General features: G+C 35.5%; 1 protein-coding gene across 1 annotated transcript in view; it reads left to right on the top strand.

The window, feature by feature from the left end:
• The first annotated feature begins 8,350 nt into the window (after positions 1-8,350).
• Positions 8,351-11,634, top strand: part of LOC127878559 (DENN domain-containing protein Crag-like) — a 53,354-nt gene continuing 50,070 nt past the window's right edge. Inside the window, exon 1 of the mRNA XM_052425089.1 lies at positions 8,351-8,505. The gene's annotated coding sequence lies outside the window, so the exon portion shown is untranslated. The remainder of the gene's footprint in view (positions 8,506-11,634) is intronic.

The following is an 11,634-nucleotide window of genomic DNA, read 5'->3' as shown; positions in this document are numbered from 1 at the left end:
TCATAAGTCGAGATTTTTTACCTCCAAAATTTGATTAAAAAACCGGTATCGACTTATGAGGTGGTCCATGAAAAAATAATGAAATTGCATGAAAAAAATAATGAAATTCGATGAAGATTGATCCCCGCGGCAATAGTTGTTGTTGTTGTATGAAAAAAAATCGTTGATTTACGACTAACAAAACGTCGTATTTTTACTGATACTTCCCAATTAATATAATCACAGTTTGCAATAACTCTTGTTTTTATTTTGATAATTTAATCCAAAGTCTTCATGTAAGCAGGTGTTGTTTTTTTACTGTTCATGTAAACAAAGAATCAAGGACATCATTTAAAGTCTCGCGAAAATTCGCAATATGTGTAAATCGACAGTTTGACGTCATCAAAGGAAAGCCGTTTCCTGTCAAGAAGCCATAAAGAACACCTTTCTCGCCGACAAAATTGGATTCCTTTGTTTAGAGAAGCGATATGCTTAACCAATCGCGTGTTTGTAACTCGCTTGCAATCGTCCCATTGTGCTTGAGCACGTGTATCGTCCCATTGTGCTTGAGCACGTGTCTCCGCCTTTGAAACTGTTTCAGAGAAAAAGGTGGAGTTAGCGGTCTCTTGGGTATGTCAATCATTGTTATAAAAACACGTTTTACCGAGACACTAATCAATTGTTTTGACAGTCAGATTAAAAGTACAAAGATTGGATGACAGTGGTAATATTGTTTCATCGGATTAAAAGCGGAAAATAGTTTGTGGATAATTACTATTGTGGATTATTGAGTGCAACCATTTGTTAATTAGATAAACAAAAACACAACTGGTCTTACGATAAATCTTTGAAAATGCCTGACAAACGCAAACGCCAGGCTTATGACAATGCATTTAAAATACGTGTGATAGAGTTTGCGGAGAATTCAAATAACAACAGTGCTGCTGAACGTGAGTTTGGTATAAGTGAGAAACTAGTGCGTCATTGACGTCATGTGCAATGTATAGAATACTACCGCAACTTCATGTACATTTAAAATGGCGTCCGTTTATGAAATTCGTAAATAGAAAATTTCTGACTCGACTTATGAAGCTAACATACTCAAAATCTCCAATTTTGGTACCAAAGTATACCCCCCGACTTATGAGCCGGGTAGACTTATGACTGCGTTTTTACGGTACTACTTTTGAATCAAGCAAATAATATTTGATGCAATTTTCAACTGTCAGGGAACTTCAATGGCATAAACAAATATGCTGGAATAGAATAAATGGGATGTCCAATAAATGTTGCCCTGACAATTATTTTTCACAATTGAGATGTCTGTTTGACTCCCAGTTTTCAAATCTTTTGAAAACCGAGAGTTGTGTAATTGTAACCTTTTATTTATCAGAAAATGTTTCTTGCACAACTGTTTAATGTTTTTCTCCTTTTTATACCCCCACAAACGAAGTTTAGGGGGGTATATAGGAGTGAACTTGTCTGTCGGTCTGTCGGTCTGTCTGTCGATCCATATTAATTGTCCGCTCTCTAATTTAAGTAGTTGTCATCCGATCTTCACCAAACTTGGTCAGAAGTTGTATCTACATGATGTCTAGGCCAAGTTCGAACATGGGCCTTGCCAGGTCAAAATCTATGTCACGGGGTCACTTAGTGCGTTATAAACATTCAGCATGTTGTCCGCTCTCTAATTCAAGTAGTTTTCATCCGATCTTCACCAAACTTGGTCAGAAGTTGGATCTAGATAATCATAAGGCCAAGTTCGAACATGGACCTTGCCGGGTCGAAAACTAGGTCACGGGGTCACTTAGTGCGTTTTTTAACATTCAGCATTGTGTCCTCTCTCTTATTCAAGTAGTTTTCATCCGATCTTCACCAAACTTGGTCAGAAGTTTTATCTAGATGATCTGAAGGCCAAGTTCGAACATGAGCCATGCCAGATCAAAAACTAGGTCACAGGGTCACTTAGTACGTTTTACTTATTGAGCATGGTGTCAGCTCTCTATTTCAAGTAGTTTAAATCTGATCTTCACCACACTTGGTCAGAAGTTGTAACTAGATGATGTGTAGGTCAAATTCGAACATGGGCCATGCCGGGTCAAAAACTAGGTCACACACTTAGTGTGTTTTAAACCTCACCATGTTGTCCGCTCTCTCATTCAAGTAGTTTTTATTCAATCTTCACCGAAATTGGTCAGAAGTTGTATCTTGATAATGTCTAGGGCAAGTTTGAATATGGGTCATGCCAGGTCAAAAACAAGGTAACAGGGTCACTTAGTGCGTTTTAAACATCACAATGTTGTCCGCTCTCTAATTCGAGTAGTTTTCATCCAATCTTCACCAAACTTGGTCATAAGTTGTATCTAGATGATGTCTAGGTGAAGTTTGAATATAGGTCATGCCGGGTCAAAAACTAGGTCACGGGGTATCTTAAGTGCGTTTTAAACCTCACCATGTTGTCCGCTCTCTCATTCAAGTAGTTTTCATCCAATCCTCACCAAACGTGGTCACAAGTTTTATCTCAATGATCTCTAGGACAAGTTTGAACATGGGCCATTCCGGGCCTAAAACTAGGTCACGGGGTCACTTAGTGCGTTTTTTAACATTCAGCATGTAGTCCGCTCTCTTATTCAAATAGTTTACATCCGATCTTCACCAAACTTGGTCAGAAGTTTTATCGAGATGATCTTAAGGCCAAGCTTGAACATGGGCCTTTCTGGGTCAAAAACTAGGTCACGGGATCACTTAGTGCGTTTTAACAATTGAGCATGGTGTCCGCTGTTTTTTGTGAAGACGACATGCAAAATATTTTGTGTCAATGCGGCATGCGGGGTTTTATTTCACGTCTGTGACAAAGCTCTAGTTGGAATTTGAAAAGGGGAATAACCCAGGTAATTAATAAAATGACTTACCTATAATCGGTCGGCTTTTATCAGATAATATCATGACCTATTTAGTACTGAAACTGAAACATGCATTCTTTACTCTGGAAAGTGCAATGTGTTATTGACTTCTAATAAAGAAATGCATGCATATTCCTACCTTTTGGTGAAACCTATGTTAAAACTAAAAATAGCTTTTGTTCATAAGGATTCAGATGAAAATGATTATGTTTACAAATTGTCCTTTCTCTTTAAAATTTACAAGCATTTACATTGAAAATAATATTAAGAAAGATATTATATAAATCCTCCAACACAAAGGGAAAACACCATACTCGTGTTTTTTTAGAGTTTTCCTTCAAGAAAATCCCACAGTTTCGAGGGTGTTACTATATATAGAAAATGCACTAACATCCTTATAAAAAGTTTATGTTCACATGGGAAACTAGGCAATATTATTTATTTTACTTTAAGACAATATTGTTGGCTAAGACATTATCTTTTGTTATCCCCCTCCAGAGGCGGAGAGATATTGTTTTGGCGTTGTCCGTCCGTCCGTCCGGCACTTTTATGTCCGGAGCCATATCTTGCAAGTTCTTTGGTGGATTTCATTTAAACTTGGTATGAGTATATATATGCATAAGAGGATGATGCACGCCAAATGGCATTGTACACCATCTGTTAAAAACAGACTTATGGCCCTTTGTATCTTGAAAAAATGCTTTTTAGTGTCTGGAGCCATATCTTAGAAGTTCTTTGGCGGATTTCATTGAAACTTGGTATGAGTATATATATGCATAAGAGGATGATGCACGCCAAATGGCATTGTACACCATCTGATAAAAACAGACTTATGGCCCTTTGTATCTTGAAAAAATGCTTTTTACTATAGGCACTTTTGTGTCCGGAGCCATATCTTGGAAGTGCTTTGGCGGATTTCATTTTAACTTGGTATGAGTATATATATATGCATAAGAGGATGATGCACGCCAAATGGCATTGTACACCATCTGTTAAAAACAGACTTATGGCCCTTTGTATCTTGAAAAAATGCTTTTTACTATAGGCATTTTTGTGTCCGGAGCGGCCATATCTTGGAAGCGCTTTGGCGGATTTCTTTGAAACTTGGTATGAATATATTCCCGCGCCAGAGGCGGAGGGATATTGTTTTGGCATTGTCCACCTAAATAAATTGTGAAGGCTTAAGAACCTTCCTTTGTCTTAGTTTTGTGTTATTGTCCTCCGTCCGTCCATCTATCATTATGTTCATCCGTCCAATTGGCACCCATCCTCAAACAAAGCATATGTTGCGGGGGATACCTTGTTTCACTTGTGTGTGTGTGTGTGTGTGTGTGTGTGTGTTATTGAATCAGATTTCATGTATGTATACATGTAGTTTCTGGATATCATGATTTTACCTGCCGAAAATTCTCTTGTACAAAATTTACTTTTCTTTGTTGAGATCTTTCCATCCTTGGATTTATCTCATATTTATTGCAGTAAAAATTACAGGGATATGAAAATTACTTTGCTTCTTTAAATTTGGTGAAGAGCAAGGGGAGGTCTGCATTATTGACATCTTCTTGCTATTTCACAGATTTTGGCATATTTTGAAGTTTGTCATTAAATGCTTTATATTGATAAATGTAAACATTGGATCTTAAAAGCTCCAGTAAAAAATCAAGAATAAAATTAAAAAAGGAAAAAAAGTAACCGGTACCAGGGCTCGAACCAGTGACCCCCGTAGTCCTGGTATTAGTCTGAAGTAAAAATGTATTAGCCCTCTCGGCTATTCCGCCGAGTATACACAGTTTAAGTATTTTATACCTTATATAAGAAATCTTCGTAGTTTCGTAAATTTAAACGACAACAACAGAACTCTCCAAATTATTTAATCGTTTCGCGTTGCAACGCTTTATAATTTTTAGGTTTTCAAATCGTCAAAAGATACATATAATGGCTATATTAGACTATGGTAAATGTTTAGTAATAGTGTTTCCTCACAAATATCATAACTAAAACGAAAATTTGCGAATCTGAAACAACTTTTTTCAATTTTGCCAATTTACCAAACCGTGAAAAGATCCCGTTAAATTGATAGTGGTACTTCATATCTGATGTGACTGGTATTTCAAAAGATATCAAGCGATTCAAAGTGTTTAAAACAGTGTTAATGGACATAAATATGAGGACTCGGTTATTCAAGTACAATATCACCATTATCATTGATTTCATAGATTATTGTTCTGTTTTAAAACTTTTGGCTTAAATTTAGGTCATTCTCTTTCCTTGACTTGGTACTGCTTATAATTGTGCATTTAAGTAATCAGAAACAGTATTAACACATATGCTAATTTGATTAAAAGAAAATATTTTCTATTTAAAACACCGTTTCCAAAATGTGATATAATGTGAACGTTTCACTCGAGTAATATTGAATGTATTTAACAAATTTAGGCAGCCATTAAGTTTGTTTTGTTTCTTGTAGCACCAATACTAAATTAAAGTTGATTATAAGTGCATTAATCATGTCACATAGGTATATGTGTGACTGACCATCAGCATCTTTTATGTATGTACCTGTGACATATGATCTGATTTGAAGACAACCAGCTGGAGTATAACACTTCATGGTTTGTGAATGAGCCAAGGTGGGTTGGGTATGTTGCTTACATTATTATGGCTGTTTAACCCACCATTCAGAATTTGATTTTACAATCTTCTAGGTATGTCACATTAAAATACTGTGTCTGGGTCATAGGTGTAGGAGAAACAAACTGAACTCTTTGTGTGTTTTGATACAGCTGAATTCATTAGTTGTTGTGAGGCATTTTATTAGCTCACCTGAGCACATTGTGCTCATGTAGCACAATGTGCTCATGTTGAGCTTTTGTGATCGCCTTTTGTCTGTCGTAAGTTGTGATTAGTGGGGCTTCAACATATGCCTTGTTGACACTCTAGAGGCAACATTTATTGTCCGATCTTCATGGACTTTGGTCAGAAGATTTGTGCAAATGTATACATGTATCTTGGATGAGTTTAAAAGTGGTTTCAGTTAGTTGAAAAACATGGCAGCTAAGGAGCGGGGCATTTTTCCTTATTATGGCTGTAAATGGCTATATAAAAAACCTTGTTAACACTCTAAAGGCTACATTTAATGTCCAATCTTGATGAACCTTGGTCAGAAGATTTTTTTCAATGATATCTTGGGCGAATTTTAAAATTGTTCTGGTTGGTTGAAAAACAAGGCGTCCAGGGGGGGGGGGGGCATTTTTCCTTCTATGGCTATAGTTAAAACTTGTTAAAACTCTTAAAGTTATATTTACAGTCCAACCTTCATGAAACTTGATAAATTGGGACGGGGCTTTTTTCCTTATATGGCTGTAGTAAAAACTTGTTAACACTCTAAAAGTCACATTCATTGTCCAATATTCAAGAAACTTTTAAGAATATTTGTTTTAATGATATTTTGTATGGGTTCGAAAATGGTTCCAGTCTGTTGAAAAACATGGCCACCAGTGGGCAGGGAATTTATCCTTATATGGCTATGGTAAAACCTTGTTAGCACCCTCAAAGTTACATTTATAGTTCACTCGTCATGAAACTTGGTCAGAACATTTGTTCTAATGATATCTTGAGCTGCACAGAAGAGGTCAGTTTCTTTGTAACGCAGGCAAGCGACTTTGGGCCCTTCAAGCCCTCTTGTTTAAATTGTGTTACATGCAAACTTGGTTTATATTGGATCTATGATTTGATAAATAACAAACTTTCACTGAAAAGGTTTAGCAAGGAGCATTGTCTATTGCATTGTCTATTTAAATACTAAGTAGATCTATTCATCTTTCACTTTCTGCTCTTAAAAAGATTAGGCTTGTCTTGAAATTTCATTGCATTCGAAAAAAGATTAATGAGTGCAGACACACTTGTAGTAATTTATCGGTACTTGACAAGGTATTATCAAATTATTGAAAAATCAGTGCAAACATACTTGTAGAAATTTCATTGTAATTTAATGATTATTAAGTGCACACATACTTTAGTTATATAATAGCAATTTAATGATTCATGATAAGTTCATACATGTACATGTACATACTTGTAGTAAAGAGGCTTTTGATTCTGTTTTTCATTGATTGATAACCATGAAAGAAAAACCCAATTAATTCTGCACATGTACATGTATGGCCATTGAAATGATGGAGTTACTTTCTTGGAGTTGTTTCCAAATGATGTTACATTATATGTAACAGATTCACGGGCCAGATTACTTGCCAGTGAGTCAGATGTGGTAGATGGGATCTTATTTATCACCAACCCTCACTGCTATATACAGCATTGTCAACCCTGTGTGGTGTTTAATGCATGGGACTGTCGAAAGGAATGTTTTTTTATTGTTGTGTGAACATTTTGGTATTTGAATGTTTCTGTGGGATTTTGGGTATTTGTGTTTTTTTATGACATAGTAAGTTTGATACTACTATATAGATAAAGATCAAGCAATTAGTTTGAGGAAACCAGTACTATGTGTTAACAATTGATTACTTCATTGAGTTGAAATGATCAAGATTTCTGTTTTTGTTGTTGTTTCATTAGTCTGCAGACATGCACTTTATTTTGCATTGTAAAATACATGTCATGTGAAATAAGCACATGACAGAAATATGTTATTTATAGAGGAGTGTGTAAGGTGTTGATGCACTAAGTTTTTAAACTGTTTGCATGGATGCAACACCAAATGTCAATATTGGAACAGACATTGTATGTTTTGAATGGCGTGCAGACACTGCTTATTGCTGTGTGCGGTCAATGAGATAAACAGATTAAATCTGAAAGTACTGGTAATTCCTATCTCAGTCATGTTAATAATTGAATTTTACCTGATTGCAGATTGTGGTTTTCTTTAAAGCAAATAAATAGCAATTTAAATGATTACACACAGTACAATCTAGTTAATGGCATATTTAAATCCTGTATTAACTGTTACTCTTATTTCCCTGAATGTTCTCAAAACTTGAAATTTTTGGGTGACTTAACATTTACAATTGCACTCATTGAAAATTGCTCAAGCCTGTATATCCATCACTGTAACTTGTGTCAGAGTTCCTACATTCTCACTAATGTTTCATGTAGCATTTTAGAGTATGAAGCCTACATACCCTACAATTAAGCAACAATATAGGAATAAGGCTTGTTATGGGTAAGTGCATCATACCTGTGTACCATTCCAATAGCTGCAGCTCTTCTCTGAACTATATGAATAACACAGTGGAGTTCTCTTGTTGCATTGTCACTTTGAAAACGTCTTCTATTTTCAGAGTGGATTTCGTGCTGTTCTTGTGCGATCGCTTACAGATAGATTCACAGTTTCTCACGCTGATGTGTCCTTTCAGACGACTTTTCCCACTTTGTCATCTTGATTGAATCATAAATGAAAACCTATCGTGGACTGTAAAAACTTGATACCAGGCTAGAACCTTTTGCTGAATAGCTGCACTGGCAGTGTAGCCTTCGCAAAGTGCCACTGAAAGGAGTTATTTAAGTATTTGTTGTGTAGTTCTGTGGATAGCATGAAACTGACAATGGCGACTGTTGTTTTGCCTTTTGGGCCATAGAGGACTTGTGGGGAACATTAGGAAGACTTAAGGTAAGATTGGTCAATGGGGTTGCTAAAAATGGCTACCATTAGCTTGTACAGGGTGGGGATTGGGCCTAGGCCATTATCTGTTTAAAAAAAAGAAATAGCAAAATTTTCTATTTTTATGCCCCCGAAGGAGGGCATATAGTGATCGCACTGTCCGTCTGTCCATCCGCCTGTCTGTCTGTCTGTCACACTTTGCGTTTAGGTTTCGAAAAATGCTCATAACTTCTATGTCGCTTCAGATGTAACCTTCATATTTGGTATGCATGTGTATATGGACAAGGCCTTTCCATACACACACACATTTTGAACCCTGTGACCTTCACCTTGAACTTAGGGTCCGCGTTTAGGTTTCAAAATCTGTGTTTAAGTTCCAAAAAATGCTCATAACTTCCATCAAAGCGTTTTTAGGGGGCATATGTCATCCTATAGAGACAGCTATTGTTTAATTTTGGAACAATACGCAAAGTTTAGAGCATATAAAGAATGCATGATTTAAAGCAAACTTTGCTTTATAACATACCTGTTATAGTGTATTCTTAGAGCTTTTGCCACTTATTTTGCTATTTGTTAAAAAAACTCTTGCCTTGTTTTAATTACAATGAACAATTTTGTTTCCAGTTAAATAGTTAAATTGTTAAGACAATTTTTATTAGCTAGGCTGTTTTCGGAGGAAACCCGAGGTATTGTCATAGCCAGCTCGTCGTGTCGTCCGCCGTCCAGCGTCAGCAGTCCACCGGGGTCGTGCTAAAACCTTAACATTGGCTCTAAAATCAAAGTGCTTCCACCTACAACTTTGAAACTTCATATGTGGATGCACCTTGATGAGTTCTACACGCCACACCCATGTACACAATGTAGTATGTCATGTAACCGGTGAGTGATTATTACGAGTGGAATATTTTCAATGCACCGTATAATGAATAACAAACGACTATCTGCACTTTTCTATGCGTTATTTGAACAAAACAAATTTATTTCGCGATGTATTAAATTTAACAATATAGCTTTGAAATACGATAGTAATACCTACTTACCAGAAGAAATTGAATGGACAATATTTATTTATTAAATGGAAATGCGCGTGCTGTGGCGTAGAAGCGTATTTACAAACGTCATCGATAATTCAGATGAACAGTGATAACATTAGAAATAAACTGATTCCATGTAATTGAATACTCCGGATAATTGAATATTCGGACGTGACAAATGGGCTATTCAATTAAGCGAAATCTAATGTATCAAAGTTGTAATGTTTTTACAACTACTTTTTGCTAATTTGAATTTTCCACTTTTAACAAATTCTCTCAGTTGGTGACAAATAGTGTGAAGAATATTTTTTTTTAAATATTTTGCAGAAGTTATAAGCATATTACAAAATAATTAATGAGTGGCATATACATGTACAGTCATGTAATAGGTCCCTAGGTTGAAGGTAAAGCTTGTCATTCAAAGTTACAGATCAGATTTAAAAAAAATGTACTGATACTATGAAAAATCTTGAAAAAGGAAGTTTCTTTGTGTTAATGGTGCAGTTGTTTTAGAAATTCTGTTTAACAACTGATTACTGAACAGAAAAAAAAACAAAACAATACATCAAAACTTGAAGCAGAAACACTTAAAAATTCCGAAAATTGTTTTTGTTAATTTTTTCCATTGCACTTGAAATCTTCAATCCTTGTTATATAAGGGTTATTTACACCTGGTAAAACCAAGCAAGTTTTAACACAATCCCTTAAGTGAAACTGAACAATTTGGCAGTTAGATAAAATCTTTCAGTGGCCACCAAGTCCCTGGTTAGACTGTATGAGTAGTTTCCCTTTGTAACTGTATACACAAATGGCATACAGCTCATTATACAGTTTCAATGCAGATGGTAAGTAAATTACAAGTTCCAATTTGTCATTTCTTTATTCATATACATATGAGCAAGTAAGTTTTGTTCACAAAGACTTAATGTTATACATCTGGTATTATAATTTCCACTGTTCTTGTTTCTTGTCAGCTTACAGTAGTGGGAATTTTGAAGAAAAAATACATAACAAGTCTACTTCTATTTGCTGTATACATGTACATTTGTTTTATTGGGTCTGATGAAGTACAAACTGGGCGTTAAGTGTCATGTAAAGAGTGTTAATATTTTTTAAACATGCTTATATGATACTTGTTGATAAAGAACTTGAACTTGTTGCTATGATTTTTTTTTTAAACAGAATACAGAAATTGTCAAATTGTAAAAAAAAAAATTCTTTGTCACTCTGAGTGAAGTATGGCTATTTCTTCTTACATGTACAAATAAGAACTCCTCAAGTGTTGTTATCTCACCTGAGCACAATATGCTCATGGTGAGCTTTTGTGATTGCCTTTTGTCCATTGTGCGGCGTCCGTAGTTTGGCGTCAACATTTGCCTTGTTTACACTCTAGAGGCCACATTTATTGTCCAATCTTCATGAAATTTGGTAAGAAGATTTGTCTAAATGATATCTTGGACAAGTACAATGTATGAAAATGGTCACGGTTGCTTGAAAAACATGGCCGCCAGGGTGCGGGGCATTTTTCCTTATATGGCTATATATGGCTATAGAAAAACCTTGTTAACACTCTAGTTTTTAAAAAACTTGAGCACTTTGTGCTCATGGTGAGCTATTGTTGTTAGTTTAGTCGGGGCATGTAATCATATTTAAGTGTGTCTTCCTCGTCAAGTGTTCGCTAATTACTAATCCATAGGCCATTATTATAATTTTAATTATTCTAATCTTGACCAACTTTGTCAGAATATTAATATTGACAACATATAGACAGAGTTTGATCTGAGACAGGTGTGTCAAAATAATTTTGCAGGGTAAGTATTCATCAACCCATCCTTAGACTTGAGTATAAATAATAGACTTGGGTTCCAGAAGAAGCACTTAATGACATTTAATATGTACAGGCTACCAATGGCTACCAATGGCTACCAATGGTGCTTATGTTAGGAACATAACATCCTCAGTTAAGAAATGTGTAATCAAGGGTGGTAAATGCCATGTAATATTGTTTGACTCTAAATTGAAGCATTCCTTTAATATTTAAAATGAAAGAATATGCTTTATTCTTAGTCATACAAAGTGTTTGTTTATACAGGCTCTGGTCAAT

The sequence above is a fragment of the Dreissena polymorpha genome, chromosome 4, assembly GCF_020536995.1.
Source record: "Dreissena polymorpha isolate Duluth1 chromosome 4, UMN_Dpol_1.0, whole genome shotgun sequence".
NCBI classification, from domain to species: Eukaryota; Metazoa; Mollusca; class Bivalvia; order Myida; family Dreissenidae; genus Dreissena; species Dreissena polymorpha.
Note: the sequence above shows the minus strand (reverse complement) of the source record. Positions and strands in the feature narration are given on the sequence as shown.